Source organism: Sinohyriopsis cumingii, chromosome 5 (assembly GCF_028554795.1).
Source record: "Sinohyriopsis cumingii isolate HCF-2022 chromosome 5, ASM2855479v2, whole genome shotgun sequence".
In the NCBI taxonomy this organism is placed as follows: Eukaryota; Metazoa; Mollusca; class Bivalvia; order Unionida; family Unionidae; genus Sinohyriopsis; species Sinohyriopsis cumingii.
In genome coordinates this window covers 1,507,611-1,529,620 of record NC_142965.1, presented here as the reverse complement: position 1 = coordinate 1,529,620, position 22,010 = coordinate 1,507,611, and the positions used below count along the sequence as shown (strand labels likewise).

Sequence of the window (22,010 nt, the reverse complement as noted above, 5' to 3'; positions counted from 1 at the left end):
GATATTACTTAGCTCCAACATCATCAAACCTCTTGATACTGGTTTATTTTATTTGAACGTTTAGTTTTTCGAGCCGATTTGTACTAGATCTTCATATTTATTGTCCTCCTTAGAAATGATAGATTAGTTTGACGTTTGGAAATTCTTTTCAGTTCAGCATATTTTTGTCACTGTTGTCATCGGTTTGACATTTGGAAATTCTTTTCAGTTCAGCATATTTTTATTACTGTTGTCATCTGTTTGACATTTGGAAATTCTTTTCAGTTCAGCATATTTTTATTACTGTTGTCATCGGTTTGACATTTGGAAATTCTTTTCAGTTCAGCATATTTTTATTACTGTTGTCATCTGTTTGGGAACACATCATTGTTCATTGGCTTGAGTAAAATATTCTTTTCAAAAACTTTATTAGTCTCAAGTGTATGATGAGTCCTAAATCAAAGAAGACAACTCTATATAATCTTCTTTAGTTTGAAACCTATTTATTCGTATATTCCCAACGTTCATTAATATTTGCTCTCTCTCTGTCTCTCTTTGTCTCTCTCTCCCTCTCTCACACACACACACTTTGTCTGAGCTGCTTCTGGTTTTTGAGTGTTTGTTTTAAGTACTGGTAAGGTTTCGGCTAGACTGAGTGGCATGGCAGTTTGACGTTATGCTAAAATGTTCCTTTTGCCCAGTCTATTCTGATATGCTCAAACTGGGGCGTGGTTTGGCTCTAGTGACCACAAATATGTCTATTCTATCTAACTTTCATAATTTTTATTCATGGCTGTAATGTGTACAGAATATCTTTATTTCAGTCTGGTCTATGTGACTTGAGTATAGCGTGATATAGGATTCATAAATATATGTTTACGTATGTGTTAACAATTAGTAATAACAATCTTTATACTAAGACTTAAAATGGTGCCCATGGCATAGTTTCTCAGTGACTGATGGGATACGGATGTTCCAGAATAATTATGTGACTTCCCACTGATTGTGCTAGCTAACGTGAATATTCTTAATTGACACAAAATCAGTCGTGTATGATGTCATGTGGGGTCTATTGCGAAGTACAGTCGCAATAAACGGTGTACATAAGGAGAAAGTTAATCAATCAGATTCATTCCGATTTTGGGAGTCATTCACATTTATTTTGTTCCTGATGTAAGTCTGCAGATGTGTTTTATGTTGTACTTAGATATTTTTCGTAAAAACATTTGTTTTGACTGTTCAGTGAACTAAACAATGCTTGTCACTTGACTATAATATTATTCTTAACCGTTATAAATTATTCAAAAGACTTCTGGACAAGACCATCTTGACAACGTCATGGTTCTTGGAGGACCAGTACGTTTCCGGTATTGAAAATTATAAGGGATTTTTCATTCGGTTTGGTTGTTGTTGTTGTTATAGGGTTTAACGCCATTTTTCAGCACAAGATAGGCTATACATGGCGGCCAGTATAACTGGTGGAGGAAGAACCCTGGAAAACCCAGGGAAGAACCACCGACCCACGAGAAGCTACTGGCAGGCTTTCCCACGTACCCACGCTAGCCGAGCCTTGGACTCGAACCCACGCAGACAGCGGTGAGATGGCAGTGATCCAGAACGGTGAGTGCTTTAGACCACTCGGCCACTCGGGGCCCCCATTCGGTTTGGACTTTCACAAATCTTTATAAGGACTAATTTGGATTGACTTCATTGTACTGTAAGTTCCTATTAAATTTATCATTTATCACTTTAATAATTATATTGTTTGTTAAATTTTACAAAACTTGTTACTTTCACTTCTTTTCTGTCAATTAATTTTGTGACCATATAGTTGTAATACTTAGGCTAAATAAATTCCCAGATGGTTTGGTCACCTAGGTCAGCTGAAGTCTAAATAACAAACAACGGCATGTATATTATTATGTTTCTATATATATATATATATATAATCTTCATTTTTTTCCTCCTTTCTCTATTGCTATAGCAACGACCGTTGTGTTTAGATGTTTGTGATTATTTGGGAGAGTGTGGTTGTTCACGTTCAGTAAAATCCAGGGTATCTCGAGGGTGTTAGCGCTTGGCCCCCCCTTGACAAAAACGAGTATAAAGGAAGAAAACTGTCAATGTGAGCTGAACATTTCAAAGTTGAATGCTATATTGACAACATGGTTATAGCCAAGTGCGAATGGATACAAGTTTTTATTTGCATGAGCTCTAATCAAACCAGTTTTTTGGGCTTATCTGTACAAACATTAGGCAGTTTTCATGACCATAAAATTTGACTTTGAGTTGGAAATACACCTTAGAACAGTATTACTTTCAGGTGCTGGACTTTTCCACTGGACTTTAGACGCATTTTCCTCTTCTCGATTAAGTGTCCAAGACACTTCAAGCGTCTGTTGTATAGTGCTCCTAGGTCAAAAAGGTATCTAGCTCATCGCTAAAGCTCTGTCTTCTACGTACAGCATGGTTGCTTGAATTAACTTGCACTCTGAATTTTGATTAGCTAGCAGAACGATTTGGAGTCAGACTGGCAGTGGATGGAGGATGGTGATTGATTTTCTTGCTTGCAACTGATCATTTTTTCTGGTGGGAGTGCTGGTGTATTTTCTCTTCCTCCTTCCGTTCGTCTCTCTCTCTCTCTCTCTCTCTCACACACACACACACATAAACACTTGTGTCTGAGCTGCTTCCGGGTTTCGAGTGTCTGTTGTAAGCAGTGGTAGGGTATCGGCTAGACAGAGTGGAATGGCAGTGTGACGTTATGCTAAAATGTTCCTTTGGCCCAGTCTAATACGAAATGCTCAAACTGGGGTGTGGTTTGGCGTAGGTGACCACAAGTATGTCTTAGGTTAAATAAATTCCCATATATTTTAGTAACTCAGGTGAAATGAATTCTAAACTCCTAAACAGAGAGCGGAGAAATTATTATTATTATTATTATTTGCAATTCCCCTTCCCTGTTTTTTATTAATCATATATCACCTTATATGGAATCATGACACCTCACATACCTCCCTCCCTTCGTCCTTCTCGCTTACAATATATATACATGTATATTGCTTATCATTGTTTAAACCAGACTACGTTTCTCGGTATTCTATAATTAGATTGTTTATATCAAATACTATCCTAAATTCGGAACGTACGTATTTCAGTTGTGAAATATAAATAGAAGGTTTCAAATCAAATACTCTCCTAAATTTGGCACTTACGTATTTCTATTCTGAAATCCATTAACTGAATACAGTAGGCACAGAGTAAAATCGAAAGAGGGGTTAGGTCTAAACATCTAATAGATTCAGTATCCTCCAGTTTAACGCACGGAGCTGTCAATACGGTGAAAGAAAATAACCAGGTAAGAATGATACATATGTACGACCAGGTAGTGGCGAATTTGTCATACATTGTTGACTGAATAACAGAGTGTCCATTGTTTTTTTCCTCTATAACAAATTCGTATTTTTTTTAAATTTATTATTTTCTTTGCTTAATAGTTTAAAACTGCTATTTAAAATGCTTCCCTACTTCGCGCGGACCACCACTGTGGTTGTCTAGGACTCTCATGGCCGACAAGAAAATATCTCCTACTGACGTGTTTATTTAGTTAATTATGTATTTCTGATTTGCGTGAAGGGGACTGGTTACTTTCATTTTCATGTAACAACCTTGATATATATATATATATATATATATATATATATATATATATATATATATATATATATATATATATATATATATATATATTAGTAAACAGGACAATAATGTAAAGTGAGAGATTAGAATATTGTTGTAAACTGTTATTTAGAATAATATGTGTTCACTTTGACAATGGTTTCAGTGACATTGGCAGATCCATGGAGGTCGTATGCTTCGAAGCTGCAAACAGTTACTTCACGCATCATGGTTCAGTGAATTCAAAGAACGTTTTTGCTTATATCCTATTCTATTTTCATCTTTACCAAGGTTACCAACACACAGGAACCACCACCGCCACCACTAAATTAAACATGAACCAACTGACTGATCAATACTCAGTGGTCCTACCCTGAATATTCACAGATTATTGTCTCATGGCCCATCCCCAATGTTTTCTGTATTCATTCATTAAAAAGGTCTTCAGTGAAGTATCCATTCCTATAAGTTTATTGCCAAGAATGATTCAATATCATGACGCGAAGCAGTCTTTATTTTAGAATTGTATTACCGCCTTCCCCAAATTATATAAATCACTCTTTCTTTGCATTCATGACTTCAAGACTCCCCCCCCCCCTCTCTCTGTCTCTTTCTCTCTCTCCCTTATTGATGATTGCCCCTCCTACTTTCACTATTGAAATCATTATGCGTTTCCAAGTATTTGATAATTTTAATCGAATGAGTATTACGCTATGTTTGGAAACCTCGCTTTTCCGGATACTTTCGTGGAATACGTCAAAATAATTCAAAGGTCGCGGAATTTTATCGCGGGAGGATGAAGTCTAAATAACTACCAGTTACAACATCCTCTGCTTCAGCGTATGCACCTGTAAAAAAGAGTGAAAGGAAATAAACAACTTGGTAAGAATGGTGTGTACCTATGTCACACATCGGCGATTGTCTGAATTTCTCAGTTTTCAGTGCACCATTCTACTTTTATGTCTCTTTTTCTACAAATCTAAATCTAAATCTCTCTCTCACACACACACGCACGCACGCACGCACACATATATATATATATATATATATATATATATATATATATATATGTGTGTGTGTGTGTGTGTGTGTGTGTGTGTGCAACAGTGCAACAGTGTACCATTTCTTCCGTGCTTTTCCTCCAATTACGTTTCTAATTATCTTCCTTAATGCTCGAAAACTTGGCAATAATCCACTAATTAGACGCGTCAGATAATGGCCGATTTTAGAATTGAATCAACCATTGCCATGTAGTCACGACTCAAGAAACTTTCAGAGGATAAAAAAATATATTCACTCTAAATTATACCAAGCGTTTACTAGTTAACACGAGTTAATCATATCGATTAAAGCACAAAATGTCATAAGCGTTACGCGCCAACAAATGCACTATTTTTTATGGAGGCTGACATAGCTATGTAAATTCGAAAAATTATTAGCTGTGACATTAGTATGACATCTTCACAAAAATGCCACTTCCAAACATGCCAATAATCCATAATTCCAGTTGTACGATGTCTTGGGAATGCTTCAAATATATTGATTCGGAATACAATACAATTATTAACATTTTATACTTAAAACATGGGAATAATTTTGGTGGAAAATTATTTAACAGTTTTATTTGATAAATACAACTAGCAAGTCGTGAAAAAATCAATGGATAAAAAACATTGAAAAAAGAATATATACTTTCAATAAAATTTAAGAAACATGATCTGCCAATTGATAAGGTAATTTTCTTCAAAAATTCAATATTTATTTTCTAATATCTGACAATAATTTCTTATTTAAAGTTTGTATGTTACGTTAAATAACTGTATTACCTTTATATAATGAATGATTTAAAAAAATAAGACATACAATTGTTTATGATAAATGTTTACTATCTGCATCTGTATAAACATTTTCTATATGTTTTGTTCTGTATAAATTTCTCTGTTATCTAGGTGTTTGCCGCTGCTAAGATTCAGACAGTTAATGTGGAATGGACAGCCCATATTATTTGCCAGAGAGTTATGTTATCCACAAAACCACTAAGGTTGCGATGTTATCACAGTGCACAAGACCTTACCTGAGAATGTGGAAGAATTCAGAAGTTTAATGCTTTGACTGTGAATGGTGACTTTGGGTTAGAAGAAACTGCGGAAAAATTCATAGAACAAAATGACTCCTATCATCAGAGTTCAATAACTCGAACTTAGAACGGGAAAGTACTACGCACAGGTAATAATAAGTCACAATTTGATCCTGACTCTTTGCTTGAAAATGTCTGACAAATAACCGTTTCTTCGCTTCGTCTCCTCACTCTGATTCAGGAGAGCTTCGATACGATCGATCTCTTGAGTGGTTAATGGTGGACAAGAATGTTCACGCAAGTCTTTATACCATTGATGCAACACGACTTCGTCCGAGATGAGACTCCAAGCTTCGTCCAGATACTCGTCCAATTTTTCTTCTTGACTCAGCATCAGGCATTTATCGTGTTGAATTTGACTGGGATAATCGTTTTGACATCCATAGCAATCTTTCTTGATCAATTCCGTCATTTTTTCCACCAAGTGTTTGGCAAAACAGGAGACTAAATGGGCTTCTTGTTCTGGCCATCTCGACTTCATCATGACAACTTCTTCGTCTTTGTCTTGGGATTCTCCTTCCACGGTCTCCTCACATTCCATCTCCAAAGTTTCTCCACTAGGTAAAGAGGGATAACAGTCTTCCATGACTTCTAATAGTCTAGAATGACTTCTCTCAAACTGTTGATTTCTATCGTATTATCGAATTCTGCATACAGGATGACGTTCACTGTCTCTTTCACTTCTTCTGCAAACTGAAGTTCCACACGAATCTGGCCGGATTTTATAGGGTGGAAATGTCTCTCGTCACTGCCTTGGTCTGGAGTGAAATCGAAAGCCCACAAAGCATAGCCTCCTGTGTAATCTTCGTACGTAATGCCGTGACTGGTGTTCGTCCCTAACTGGCCGGTGGCTTGGTACAGGGACAAGTACGATCTCAAGTAATTCATCTGCGTGTCACTAAAGTCAGGTTCGAAAGGTCTGGTACACAAGGTCTTGCCATCGCGACTGACTTCGATTTTCTTCACTTTAAAGTGTTTAAACTTAAAAGGATTTTTAGTGAAGTCTCCGTTGAGGGCTGAATTCTTGACCATACCAAGGATTAAACGTTTGGGTAACTGTCCTTGAAACAGATGATCTTCGATCATGGAATGATGTCCAGTGGGAATGGTGAAGGTTTTCACTTCCACGCGTCGTATGGGATATTTGGCGGTCGTTCTGCTCAATGTCTAACTAATGTCGTTTCCCACTTTGGGTAACACTTCCACGCGTCGTACGTAGAGTTTGACCTCCTCGACTTTGCTTTTAGGATTGCCACCAGTAGTACCATCAGTATCAGCCAACAAATGGAAAGCAGCACTGCTACGATTCAGTCTCAAGCGAACATTTACCCCGTTCAGCAAATATTTCTCTTGCAACCACATGTCCAAATGCAAACGATCCATCAGTTCTAAACTCTTTCCATTTAATATTTTGTTTCTTCGTTCTACAAATCCCTCATTGTTGTCTGCTTTTTTGGGGGGGTCTTCACTAATACCTGTTTTATCAAAATCGCCCGCTTCGTCAGGTTCCCATAGCACGCAAGCATTGAGATGGGTGTTCTTGGCATCTATTCCATACGTCAAGAGATTTTCCAGGTAGGCACGGTAAGGGTAAGTATCCATGCTGCTACTGACCAGTTTGTTATTCAAGTACAAGTCCACTGAGCTGAACAAGGAATGCATGAAATTGTTGACGGGAGCTACTTTCTCCTCGCCGCTTATAGAATCTCCTCCCTTATCTAGAACTTTGACTTTCAAGTACAAGTAACTACTATTCAGATCGATGTAATCTTCGGGCTGTCCCTTGATTTCAAACTCGATGGGAGCGGAATCCGTCAATGAGGAGACGGGATGAAATTCCACCCACTGGGATTCTTGCATCATCATCATTTTGCGGGGCATGGCAAACAGATCCAGTTCCGACTTGGAACAGGCGCAAGACTCTCAGTGCATCATTTTTTTTTGTTGCTGTTTCTCAATAATCGAAAACGTCTAAGTCTCGAACGGTTCTTCTTTTCTTGGCCTTTCTAGCTTTAGACGTGTGAAGTCTGGTGAAAGGGTGTTTTCTTCGTCGTCTCTTTCTGCCTTGTCCTTGCTGAATGCCTGACTCGGTAGCGTGCAGGGCATTTATAGGTGTGTCTCGTCGGTCCAAAAGGTCTTTACCCCTTTGTAGCAAGACATGTTTGCCTGCCCTCATGAAGGCTTCTTTGGGGTTTTGTTTGTCGATGATGACATTTTGGAGAAATTCTTTGCCTTGCGTCAGTGCCGCATCTTTCAAGGCGTGCAATCCGCGTGTCACCATCGGTTTCAACACCGGGGCCACCGAACGAAAGGCCGATTTTAACATATCTCCTAAACCGTGTCCTCGCTGTCGAGCAACCCCTCGGTACACTGGATACATGACTTACGAATCGTGAGAGAACCGTTTTCGAAAATGGAGTTTCACCGTGACTTTTCCTTTGGTGAATGGAATATTTTGTCCCAAATCTCCTTTTATAGCAATGTTGACCGTGTCCAAATACGACTTGCTGACAGGCAAATAGTGAGGATGTACAAATTCGCGGTGGACGTGATAAGTGTTTCCACCTCCCTCGTCAGTGACCGTGGCAGAATCTACTTTGAAAGGAATGACACGCAGTAACGACACGGAGGTGTGTCCCACCACGTTGTACTCCACCACATCGGAGTACACAAACATCAAATTCAGTCCCTGGTTCAGTTCTACCGGGAAACGAAAATACCTTGCAAAATGCCCGTTGTTGTCAATCTCTGCTTTCTCAATTTTTTTGGAGTGCTTATCCGTGACCAAATTGAGGTCACCACCCAAAATGTCATACAATTCAGGGCAAAATTTAATATGTATACTTTTTTCCTCACTTTCAAATTTGATGAGTAGACGGTGAGACAGTTTGTGGTACTCAATGGTGACACGTTTTTTTTAGTCCGGTCAGAACTTTGTCAAATGCTGCATAGAATTTGTCAGCGATGGCGTCCACCAGATGTTGACCACTAAAATAATGGCCTGAGTTAATTTTAAAGTGATAAATGTAAAAAGGAGGAGAAGTGTCACTGCTGCTGCGGGGTATTGGGGTCTTGGGAAGTGATTTATGTTGAGAAGTGGTCGTCATGGTTTGCTGCACTGTTGGGTCCAGAATTTCGACGTCAAAAGTGTTTTGAGTTTCAGTGATGTTTTTGATTTGTATTGGGTAAATCATTTCTACCAAAGCCACTTCCCAATGGGCTTCGTGATCTAATGGGATGGCCTGAGGTAATTTGGCCGTGTAACAGCACAACGTGTTCTTGGGAAACACCTCCATGGAACTGTCACTGGGTAAGGTTAAGTAAAATTGGTTTTGGTGACTCATAATTCCAGAGTTCTGTGGCTGTCCGAGGGGTTACTGGACGTCAGAGGCGTGTCTCCGCCCAAAATGGGGTTCTGGTTGTGGTTGTTGTTGGAGTGGTGACTGGCAGTGGCACTGGACACAAGGTTTCCGTGGTTCCCGTTCGAATAGAATTTCAGGGAGGGATTGGGAAGCAGGTAACCGATGCAACTGCTCAGTAAAATGGTCCACAATTGTTTGTCTCCTTGTTGCAAACTCAAATTGGCAATGGCTGCCCCGATGACACAATACACCACGAAGATTTGGCAGAAAAACACGATTTGCGTTTTAGGCACACGTTCTCCACACCACACCCACAAGGGTTCTTTTTGTAAATCTTGCAGAGAAGAACTGGGTGAAGGAGTGGTCGACGTAGCTGCGTCTGTGTGAAAGGGCATGATGGTCACTTCTTTTTATAGTCGATGACTTGCGAAGCGTCGATCCAAGAATCAAAACTGGCTGGATATCCTTTCCAACGTACTTTGACTTCTTTGACACGTCGTTTGTCCACTTTACGGGTTCTGCGTTCGAGAATGCTTTCGATGTCGTACACGTCGTCTTATGTTTTGGTCACACGTTGTAACTCGGGCAAATAAAACGTTCCTTTGAGCACTTCTTAGTTCATGTCTTCCAATTTATAGACGGCAGGATGACGGACATGTACTCGTCCAGTGACGCGAAACAGTTCGGTCGTCCAGTTAGGTAAGTAACCTTTGTCGAAAGTGCGTTTGGTTTTGCCAATGCGCACCCAATCTCCTACGGTCAACTCTCCACTTTTCTTGGGGACAGCCCTCGTCGGGGACGTACCGAACAGGCGCTCAAACACCAACACTTCGTTCTCGGGAGTCACTTCTTGCGGGGCACGTCCAATGCTTCGATGGTAAGATTGGTTGTACGCTTGCACCAGGTGTGGTAAGATGTCGATGTACTTCAGAGTGTGGTGATGCGTAAAATATTTCCACATGCGTTCTTTCAAAGTGCGTTGGAAACGTTCCACGATGCTGGCTTTGGTTTCGGGATTCTCGGTGGTAAAAAAATGAATGTCACGTTTCTTTAATTCTTTTTGGAAAGCTTGGTTCAGAAATTCGGTACCTTTGTCCGTTTGCCATCGAAGAGGGTGACGACCGCTTTGTTTCAACACTCGTTGCAGGGCTCGCACTAACTCGCTGCTCGATTTGGAAGTCAAGGGCACGACCCAGGCAAATTTGGAAAAGACGTCGATGACACAAAACAAATATTTGTAGCCACGATTGTAGCTGGCCAAATGAGAGACATCGGCTAAATCGGCTTGCCATTGATGATCGATGCTTTCCACTCGGGTGCGACTTCTGGCAAACTTGCGTCGAAAGGGTTTGTGTAAAGTGTAGGTAGCTTGTTCTTCTAACCATCGTTGCACTTGAGGTAAACGGAGACTTTTCAGTCGAATTTTGTCAGCACGATACAATTTTTGAACTCCTGCGTAACCTGCAGGATGCGAGGGATCGTAGTAAATGCTGGCTAAGACTTTTTCCATTTTTTGTGTTTGTTTGTGTGTTAATAAGTCACCCACTCTTCGGTGATGCTACTTTGGGTGGGACGAAAGGGTGGTTTAGAAACGGATTTACGTGTCCGATGGGCTACGGGAGTAGAAGTCGAAGGTAATGGTGGTGGAGGTGGCAATGGAATGGCTTTGGTCTTCTTTTCTTTTTTCACTTCTGGTTTCCCTTCTTTCTTTTTCACTTCTGTCGAAGGAGGAGTGGACATCATCTTTTTAACCCAAGCTTTCATTTCTTCTCGTTGGAGTGTGGGGGACGTGGTCAACAAGGATGCTGCAATCTTACTTGTAATGGGTGCTGCTGACGGTGTTTGAAACACTTCTCGCATCTCTTCTTCCTCAGGTCTTCGTGGGGTAGCATCTCTGGTGACCCGTGGGGATGGCAATAGTGGTGGTGGTGGTGGTGTTAGTGATGATGGTGCTGGACTTTTCATCAAGGTCTTAAAATCTTTCAGAGTGGGTAGAGCTGTTTCGTCTAAAGCTTTCTGGTAAAAGAGTTGCAGTCGTTGCAAGAGTTGACCGTACTTTTGCGATTTTTCTGTTTCGGACAAATCTTGGCGATCCGTCAAGGACTGCAATTCGTGTTGTAACTGGGACATCTCGCTCAAATTGGGATTGGGAAGTAAATGCTGGGTGCGTTGTTCTTGCCAACGATGGTATTCCATCCATCGTTTGTAAGGCACTAAAGCTAGTTTTCGTCCTTCCATGGGGTTGTCAGGGGTCGATTCTGAGATCTTGGGACTTCCGAGGACCTTTTTATCTTGCTCCCACCAGTCCTCCCAACATGGTTCCCAAGACTCCTTTCAGCAAGTTACCTAACAAGAGGCGTAAAATGCCTCCACGTTGGACCAACATCTTCTTCTTTTGACGAATGGGAATTTTCTTTTGAACCATTTGGCGAAGAACGTGACGATGTTTGCCTAAGCATTGTTTCTGGTGTTTGGACAAAGGGATCGTGCCTTTCAAGACGTTCAAACAACATTCACACACGGTATCGATGACCTCTTTGGAGGCTGATTGAATGAGTTTTTTTCGTAGAGGTGGAGAAGCTTTGGACAGGACAGATAACATGTCCCCATGTTTGACTAAACGAGGAGGCAGTCCTTTTCTTTTCTTTCCTTGGGGTTGTTTAGAAGAGGGATGTTTTCTGGAGGGTGACATCTTCAGGAGCACCAAAACACTGATACCCCGACTTGGTCACAGGCCTTTTTTATACTGGAACGCGTCGCCACTGATTGTCTTTACGTCGTATCAACTTCAGGACAGGCATGACACGTCGTGCAGGGGTACGCAACGGACTAAATCGAGCCAGTTCTTGCTTGGACAAATCCAGTAAACTTTGTAACATGCCCGATCTTTCTTGGCCTTTGATTTTGGGAGAAGGTACTTTGTGAGCAGCAGCCACTGCCACTAAATTGGAGGGTCCTGCCACTGGGGAAATTCTTGGGGTCATCAACGGAGAAGTTCTTGGTGTGATCAACGTCTCCAAGTACTCTTCAGTTCTTGGTGTCATCAACGGAGAAGTGGATGAACGTGAGGCTGCAGGAGACGCAGTCACCGCCGTGGCAGGTCGTGGTTTGCGAGTGTAAGGTTGCGTCCTGGCCGAAGTGCCTCTCTTGCGACTAGTTTTCTTCTGTGGGCTTTTCTTTTTCTGTGGACTTTTTCTCTGTTTCTTTTTTCTGGGGGCTTCTTTTCTTTTTCCGGGGTGGTGTCTGGTAAGAGGAGGGTCCCGCCACTGGAGATGTGCTCCTTGGGGACTTCTTGGGGCTTCGCTTGACTTTTTTCTTGAGGAGAAGTTTGGGGGCATTAGGATCCCATCTTAAGAGAGAGCGAATGATGACCACTCCTAGAGTACCGCTCCCTCCAGGTTTCAAAATGATTTGTTTTTTGGTTTGAGTGTCGATGCGGGGATCGGCCAGTTGGGTCAAAGCGACTTTGTTTCCATCAAAAATGCGTTTGGTTTGATGAGGAATCTGAATGATTCCTTGGAGTAATTGACGTGCCGTCACCGTGAACCATCGTAAGACTTCTTTGAGACTAGCTTCTAAGACACGAGCTCGTATTTGTGGATTTTTTTCTCGACTGATGCCATACAAGGCACGAATCAATTTGACGGGAAGATGCGACTGAAGGGACGTCATGTTCAAAATGTGTGTGAGACAGACGAAAAAGGGTCTGAGGTTTTTATAGATTTTTTTTATGTGGAGTGAAATTAAGTCGAGGACGGAGACGTGTACAGGACAGGCCCTCCGTTTTGGCACCAGTGGTGAAACAAGTGGGTACGAAATCGCAAATCCTCGGGGGTCGTAGGTTTCAAATCGACGAGTAAATAGGCGTGTGGAGTTTGAGTGGCGTCGTCGTACGCCTGAGTCAGCCAAGGCGTCCCTAACTCTTTGGCTAAAACTTGCACTTGCGATTTATCTCGAGGGCTTTTAAACAAGACCACGTAATGCGCATTGAGACTGATGGTGCGATGGGCTTTACTTTGTTGAAACAAATTTTGGGTGATGTAAACGACACTGGCATTACGATGATGCCCTTTGCGCGTGAACCACAGTTTAATTTCTTCTTCGTCTTCTCCTAACATGTCGTCAAAAATGACCAAATATGTTTGACGGGAGTCAGAGACGATGCCGTCGTCTTCTTTAGGAATGCCTTCCACAAACACGATGGAATCGCCTTGACTTTCTCGCAAGAGGCTGTACGTCGATTGCCACTCTTTGTAACACCACACGATCCGCTGAGGGGGTCGATCGATCAAATGATGTTTATGTTCGATCAAACGTTTGACGAATTCGGTTTTGCCAGAACCGCTAGGTCCAGCAATGAGCATGTTAAAGGGATGGCGAAGATACAAAGCCTCCCAACTGGCACGATCTAAGTGTTCGTCGATGACTTTGACAGTAGAGGAAGAGGGAGCAGAGACAGCAGAGGTAGCCATAGTGTTAGGAATGTCACTTGTGACACGAAAACAAACAAGACAAGAGTTTATATACTTTTTTCAGGACACGTTTATTGAATGTTTCAAATATGAACAACACGAGAGACAAAAATACATAAAACCCAAATAGTGATGTACAGGAATAAAAAACACATCAAAACGGTCAAAGTGGAATATAAGCAAGTCTCTGTACAACATGTTTTGGGTAACAAGATGTCCTAGGGACAGTGTGTAATGTTCTTACAGTCTCTACATGAGGTATTGTCACACAAGTGTCCTCCCGGAATGACCTTTCAGGAATGTCCATGACAGTCCTGTCCTGAAGCGAGTGGTTGTTCTCGGTGACGGGTTCTTCTGGCACCGTCACTAACACAGGTTGAAAAGTAACTTTTTTCCTTGAACAACTCTTGTGCATACTGGGCCACTTCTTGGGTCCAAGCCTCAAAACCCCCCTTTTTCCAGTCACGAACATCTGTCCAATGAGGGTGCAAGTCACAAGCTACACACACATCGTCATACACGTCTTCGGTAGCTAAAAGTGGACGAATCTTTTTTTCCTGTTGAGGTCGAGAAGTATCCAGATGAAAACGCAAGGCTTTGAGCAAAAGGAGTCTTTTGTGACCATTTAAGGCCATTGGGTGGTAAGTACTGATCGTAAAGAGTCCACAAGGAATCGGCTGGTAAACGAAATCCCAGAAAACAAGTCACTAAGACACACACCACTTGTCGACCCAAATTGAATGGATACAGTTCTTGTAATAATCGATGGTAATGATCCACGGTTTGAATATGGTCATTGAGTTCCTTCCACGGAATCTGTTCAATAACATGTGACATAATCCGTGGCATGGCAGCCTGATTTTATAGTCTCTTTGTTTCGGAAGCAATACAGGTAATTTCTAACTAGACATCTTCGTTCTCCAGTAGGGAATCTAAATCTTGCATACTGTAACCGAAACGTCAGAGTTTGTCTAGATGTTTCATCTTCCGCTAAGCAGATTCCACGTAAAATATGTCGGTAATCCTTTAACTCGTCTTCCTCAATACGTTGCAGTAGGTGAATCTTGAAGTAATCAAAATTACGAACGTTTAGTTCATTCACTAACTGAAAGTGTTCAACAAGGTCTGACCACTGAAACAATTTCTGACGAATCAGTCCTCTTATACCATTCAGGTACCAGTGGATAAAGATCTGGTGACGTAACAGATGCAACTGTTCTTTACGTTTGACTTGTATTTTGACCAGCTCTCGGTAAATGCGTTCTCTCAGCTCCACAGGCAAACCACGAATGTTCTCTTGTAAAGTATCCATAAACAGATTATGGTAAGTTACTTCAATGTCTCGGTCCCACTAAGGGTAAGTAATGACAATTCGGTGACCATCGAGCGTGTTCTACGTAGGCCGAATCTTGCGGTTCCCAGTGGTGATGTGACACACCGCAACTGAAGCACTTGACTTTATCTCCTTCGCCCCAGTAGAAAACTCCGGCTCTGGCTAATTCTTCGGGGGTCGGTCCTCCCAGATACTTAGGCCATTTTCCTTTGAACGATTGAAGACGATTTTCAAAGTCGCAGTATTCCGACAAACGCACAGGAAACGAATATTCGTCTTTCACAGGTTCGTTTCGATGAGGGTTGGGTGACATGAACAGGAGTTTGCTCAGGGCTGGATGACATCCGTAGGGAGGTAAACGTGAAGGTCGACATTCCCCTTTAAAACGAAACCCAGTAATGTGTCCAAGAGGACGAGTGGCATCGCTTTCGCATCTGTCAGGTTTGACACGCACAGCATCACTTTCCATGATAGGGGTAGTGAGAACAAAGTTCCCACGATACTTTACGGCATCGCTAAGGTCACAACGTACAACATCGTACCCATCGCAAGGCTCACAAGGCTCACAATCGCATTCCACTTCCGATGCCCCACACTTGAATTGTGCCTGTCTAAACTTGTTTCGTGTCTCTCTGAAAGAATTCATCTTGTTCGCTTGGTCTTGGTAGTCACAATGAACTACCGATCTTGCCTAGGGTTCCTTTTTATATACAGACCAATACCGACGTGTCCATACGGCAACGTAAAGTGATTGGGAAGTCTCACTCGCTTCTGGTACACGATTTGATAGACTTTTTCCAAGGGTCGACTGACGATGTGATGAGTGGGTAAACGTACAATCTTGTGGGGTTGATAGGTGGTCACTTTAAAGTGTTCATCTTTTCCAGTCTGCAAGGCTTCTTTCAATACCCCAAAGTTGACCACTCGACTGGTACGATAATTCAGAGTCAATCCTTTCACTTTACACTGCGTGTGCACTTCTCCTTGTTTGTCCCGGTATTCGTAACCGTAATTTTTAGGACCGCCACTGGCGAAACTTAGAATCTTGTCGTCGGGATGCTCGTCTGTCCAGGCTCCTAAACGGTCTCCTTCGATGTCAGGGTGCTGTTGACTCGGGTGATGGATGTAAATGCAACTGTCCGTGTCAAAGTACAGGACGCGTTCCCCTAACAGTTCTAAAGCTTCGTACAATTTTAAGCGAGCATGAGCTGTCACGTAAGCCGCAATGATGACATTTCCAAAAGGGTCGTCTTGTACAAAGTCCAGATCTTCTTCGTAATTGACCAAGATCAAATCCTCGCGAACGACGTCCACGTGTTTCATGTATTTGGTTTTGTCGTGAATCATCTGGAAGTAGCGGAAAGGTTCTGTCAAATATTCCGTCTTGGGTAAACACGGTCGTTGTGCCATTTTACCCCACAAGCAATTTAACATCACTTTGGCAAACGATCGTTTGCCTTCGTTTTTCTCGATGTGGTCTAAAGAGATGCCTTCTTGTTCATAGTATTTCTCTTTGAATTTTATTTGGTCTTCGGAAGTGTGACACCAGGAAGGATAGCCGCTGGTTTCTTGCTTCAGTTTCAAAAAGGCATCCACGTAGTCGGCGAAAATGCCTTTCTGCGTGGGGTCACCTTTGTGGTATTGTTGTGTCTTGGGAAAGTGACAAATTTCGTACACTTCTAACAGTTGGTATCCCATGTCCAAAGCTTTGAACAATTCCACGCTGACCCACGTCCCCGTCAAAGCCCGTTCTTCCTGGGTGTCTGACAAGGCTGATCTTGGTTGCACGTTTCGGCACAAGTACGGCACAAAGGAAACATCAGTTTGCCTTGGCAATGGTGAGGTAGCACGGGATGGTACAAGTCCGTGGGAGGCAAAACTTTGAAAGGACACTGGAATTCAGAGTGCCCTACGAGAAAAGAGAAGAAACAAAAAACAAGACGAAACAGAGAAGAGGGATTCAGAAGAAGAAGAAATTGAAGATGATGAAGAACTTGTGCCAGTAAAGACATGAAAATGGAAAAATTGACAATGTGAGCCGATGCGTTGGCCCTGATGTGAAATTTCATACTACCTTCTAAAAGAGAATAGACCAGAAAGAAAACGTAAGTGTCTCTTGGTCTTGACATTGTATAATAAGGATGGCGTGTTTTGTTTTTACTCACACTTTATGAAATTGTGCTCTTTCACCTCTCTCTATCCCTCTGGATCATGTTTTAGTTAGAATTGAAATGGAAGGATGTTTTCCTTCACGCACGCTCTTTAGGCATGCAAGTCGGTAAACAATAGTCAGTCTATTCATCCATCATTTTGTGTCTTGATGTTTCCTAAATCACACACTGATGCCATAAAATAACGGGTTAAATGGGTTTTGTAGTGTTGGGAGTGGTGGTGGGGTGTAGGTGTTTGGCAGAGTTGGTCATTGCAGGTGAGGGCTTAGGTGCTTTCAAAAAACTTTTTCTTCTTCACTCTGTGTTGATAATATATTTGGGGTTTGTATGCGTTCGCGTACGTTTGTGTGGATAGTTTATTTGGGGTTTGTATTATCTCCCTTCTGTGTTGATAGTATATTTGGGGTTTGTTTTCGCCTCTTCCCTCTGTGTGTGTGTATGTGTGTGTGTGTGTGTTTGTTCGCGTACGTTGTGTAGATCGTATATTTGGTTGTTTTTTTTCTTCTTCCTCCCGAGTGTGGTTAGCATATTTGGGGTTTGTATGCGTTAGCGACGTTGTGTGAATAGTATATTTGGGGTTTGTATGCGTTCGCGTACGTTTGTGTGGATAGTTTATTTGGGGTTTGTATTATCTCCCTTCTGTGTTGATAGTATATTTGTGGTTTGTATGCGTTCGCGTACGTTTGTGTGGATAGTTTATTTGGGGTTTGTATTATCTCCCTTCTGTGTTGATAGTATATTTGGGGTTTGTTTTTTCTTCTTCCCTCTGTGTGTGAGTGTGTGTGTGTGTGTGTGTGTGTGTTCGCGTACGTTGTGTAGATCGTATATTTGGTTGTTTTTTCTTCTTCCTCCCGAGTGTGGATAGCATATTTGGGGTTTGTATGCGTTAGCGACGTTGTGTGAATAGTATATTTGGGGTTTGTATGCGTTCGCGTACGTTTGTGTTGATAGTTTATTTGGGGTTTGTGTTATCTCCCTTCTGTATTGATAGTATATTTGGGGTTTGTTTTTTCCTCTTCCCTGTGTGTGTGTGTGTGTGTGTGTGTGTGTGCGTATGTCTGCGCGCGTACGTTGTGTGTGTGTGTGTGTGTGTGTGTGTGTGTATTGGTCTCTGTTTGTCCCTATAAAAACTCACTTTATCCCTATCAGATACACTCTACCTACGTACCTGTAGTAGCGTGTATTCAGGTCAGCCACTTGCAACACTGTTGACATTTATCCCCTAGTGTTCAGTACAGTGACGTCACTGACGCTGGAAATTTTGAGACTATAAATATCGACTTGGGGATTTCCACATTTTGTAGCTATACATATATACTAGAATTCATAAACAGGAATGTCACTCAAGCTGAGGCTATAAAAAGATAGTGGGATTTTCCAAAGGAAAAACCCACAAGTTGGAGCTATAAATAGATAGTGGGATTTCATAGGAATTTCAGCTAATTATAGATACATAGGTATTTATTCACGATCGTCACAGAAGTTGATATTGTAAGTAGTTACTAATTTTATCCATTTTAGTCTAAACTATTGTAACTTAATTTTCGGGGATATGTTTATTTTCCTTTAAATTCTGGGACAATTTCGTAATTTTAGCGTTACTTTTAGTCACATCCATTTTGTCGTTGAGCATTTCCTTGATTATAGCTATTTATAGCATCATTACAATTATGCAAATTTTTGAACACCCCAGCAAGATTTCAGGTCTTGGTAATGCTTTATATATAAATCTCACGCTTGTACTAGTGTATGCATGTTTCTGTCTCTGTTGTGTTTGACCCTCTACCATCATTGTCCCTAGACAATCCCACCATGTTCAATTCCCCTTGACGCTATACAGACCCACTATGTTCAATTTCCATATGTTCAATTCCCCTTGTCCCTAGACAGACCCAAACTCTATTCCCATGTTAATTTCCCCTTGTCGCTAGACAGACCCAAACTCTATGTTAAATACCCATTGTCCCTAGAGTTGCCCACGATTTTTCTCCATGTTAAATTTCCCTTGACGCTAGAGTTGCCCAAGGGGTCTTGTAATGCTAATTCCCATTGACGGTAAAGTGGCCCACTTAACTACTATTGGCTGTTAAATTTTTATGTTTTTCTTCATCTCCTTGTTTTGGAAAGGAGAATAATTAGACCTTTTCTCAGCTGTATTGCTCCACTGTTTTTGAAGAAACCGCCATCACGTGATACTCGACTGTCAACTCGTTTATGCTACGATGGACCCTCATTAATTGCTTTAAATGTTCACTCCTTGGCTCTCCACACTACATTGTGCTCTAGACTAAACGAACTGGGATTATATTCATCATTACCTAAATTAAACAGAAGCGAAAAAAGAAACGTTGTTTCAAAGCTGGCCGGAGTGGAACAGGAAGAAGAATTCCAGTTATCTCCCTTATTTCGACAGAACCATTTTAAAAGATTTCGACCGTTAATTTAGATAACCTAAATCAAATCCCAATTAATTCGTCAACCTTTATGTCAACTATCCAAGAAATACCTCTGCGCATTGCATTATTCAATGCCCAGTCAGTAGGACCACCGGAAAAGCGCACAGAAATAGTTAATTTTATCAACGACGAAAATGTTGACATATTATTCTTGACAGAAATATGGATAAAAAGTCAGATGATAAGCCCATTTGTGCGGATCTCACACCCACTGGTTACTCCATCAAGTCGTTCCCCCGTAATTCTCGCGGAGGTGGAACTGGTGTCACCACAGAGAACTCCATGATAAAACGTCTGAACTACAACACAACATTAAATTTCGACCATACGTCGTTTAAACTAGTCCAAACCACATTCACATTGGAGCAAAGGTCAGTACATTTTTTCTGCCTATACCGCCCTCCTCCTAGTAGAAAAAACAAGCTAGCTGACTCTCTCTTTTTGGAACAGTTTCCGAATCTCATGGACTATGGAAATTCGAGAGGTGGCAACCTAATTGTTCTTGGAGACTTCAACTTTCACTTTGACTGTCCCGGAAACTCAAGTACATCAAAACTCATAGATTCCATTAATGTTTTCAACCTCAAACAGTCAGTTAACCAACCCACCCATAAACATGGTCACATTTTAGACTGGATTCTTCATAGACCTGATGATAATATTCTACGGTCCACCCTGGTATCCCATGACCTTGCATCAGATCACCTCTGCATTATATGCCATCTTGACGTAACAGTCCCTAACCCTCCACCTTTATCTGCTACGAAGAGAAAGATCCGTATGATAAATAGAACCAAATTAATGCACGACATACAAGCTAACCTAACACCTTGCTTACCTCCTACCGCAGAACTACTCGATAACTGTCTGCGTTCATTACTTGACAAACATGCCCCAGCTACCAAGTGCAGAGTATCAATTAAAAGTGTTCTCCATACTACAGCAGTGTTAGGGACCAGCTTCGCACTGCTAAAAGCTGAGAGGCTTTGGCTTTCCACCAAACTCACTATTCATAAGCAAATCTATGAAGTCGCTAATAAGAACGTCACAAATATAGTCCATGCAGCGAAATCAGCCCACTACACTACTAAGATCATGGAATGTTCCAGCTGCAAAAAGCTCTTCGAGATTATAAACAAGATAATGTCAAGGAACAAATCAACACCACTTCCATCTACCTTCTCTCCAGTCGACCTTCCGAACATGTGTGCAAATTTTTTCCGTGACAAAGTACAAACCATTAGAGATAAGCTTGACACCACAATTTCAATTGACTCGTCGTCACCATACAGTTCGGATACAGAATTTGAGCAGTAACCATTAGCATCATTTGAACCTGTCTCTATGGATTTCGTACGTAAAATCGTGTTGAAGAGTGAACCAAAGTCATGTGAACTTGATCCAATTCCAACATCACTGCTGCTTGAGTGCTTAGATCCAGTATTTCCTTCACTAACTGATGTTATTAATACCTCTCTCATCTGGGGAATTCCCATCATTTTTCAAAACTGCCATTGTAAAGCCTCTGCTGAAGAAACCAACACTAGATCATAACGATTTAAAAAACTACCTCCCAGTTTCTAATCTCCCATTCATATCAAACATCTTCGAAAAGGTTGTTCTATCTCAGCTTGTATCTCATCTGAATTCAAACAGTCTTTTTAGCAATGTACAATCTGCATATCGTCCTTGCCACAGTACTGAAACTTCTCTTTTGAAAGTAGATAATGACATTCTCTCTGCATTGGATACTGGACAGATTACAGTCCTCACCCTCCTTGATTTGTCTGCAGCATTTGACACAATAGACCATGATATATTACTTCACCGTCTCCAGCATGTATTTGGCATTCATGATACAGCCTTACTGTGGTTCAAGTCCTACTTGGTCAACAGGACACAAATTGTATCTGCAAATGGAATAAACCCTAACCCAGTTGATCGATGTTGTGGTGTTCCACAGGGATCTGTTCTTGGACCTGTTCTCTTCATTCTGTACACTCAGTCACTCTCAAGTGTCATAGATCATCATCCAGTGTCTCATCAATTGTACGCTGATGACACTCAAATATACAAAACTAGTCACCCAACTGAAGTTGATGCTAGCATCCAAGGTGTAGAGAGGTGCATTTCTGATGTGAAATCATGGATGACATGTAGCAAGCTGCAGATAAATGATGATACAATTGAGGCCATTCTGATCACAACGCAAATACCTTTTCATTCACATCCTTTACCTCAAACAATAAACATCAGCAACGCCAACATTAAATTCACACAATCAGTACGAAACCTAGGTGTTACTCTGGACAGTTCTCTCACATTGCACCAACATGTCATGAACATATGCAAGGCTGCATATCTTGAGCTGAGACGCATCAGCTCAATTCGCAAATATCTTTCAGTTGATGCCACTAAAAGA

The 22,010-nt window shown here is 41.4% G+C and overlaps 1 protein-coding gene across 1 annotated transcript in view; it reads left to right on the top strand.

Annotated features, from left to right (window-relative positions):
- Positions 1–3,133: 3,133 nt before the first annotated feature.
- The window catches only part of LOC149798518 (RING finger protein 145-like), a 39,511-nt gene continuing 20,634 nt past the window's right edge, over positions 3,134–22,010 (top strand). The window contains exon 1 of the mRNA XM_089957325.1: positions 3,134–3,337. The gene's annotated coding sequence lies outside the window, so the exon portion shown is untranslated. The remainder of the gene's footprint in view (positions 3,338–22,010) is intronic.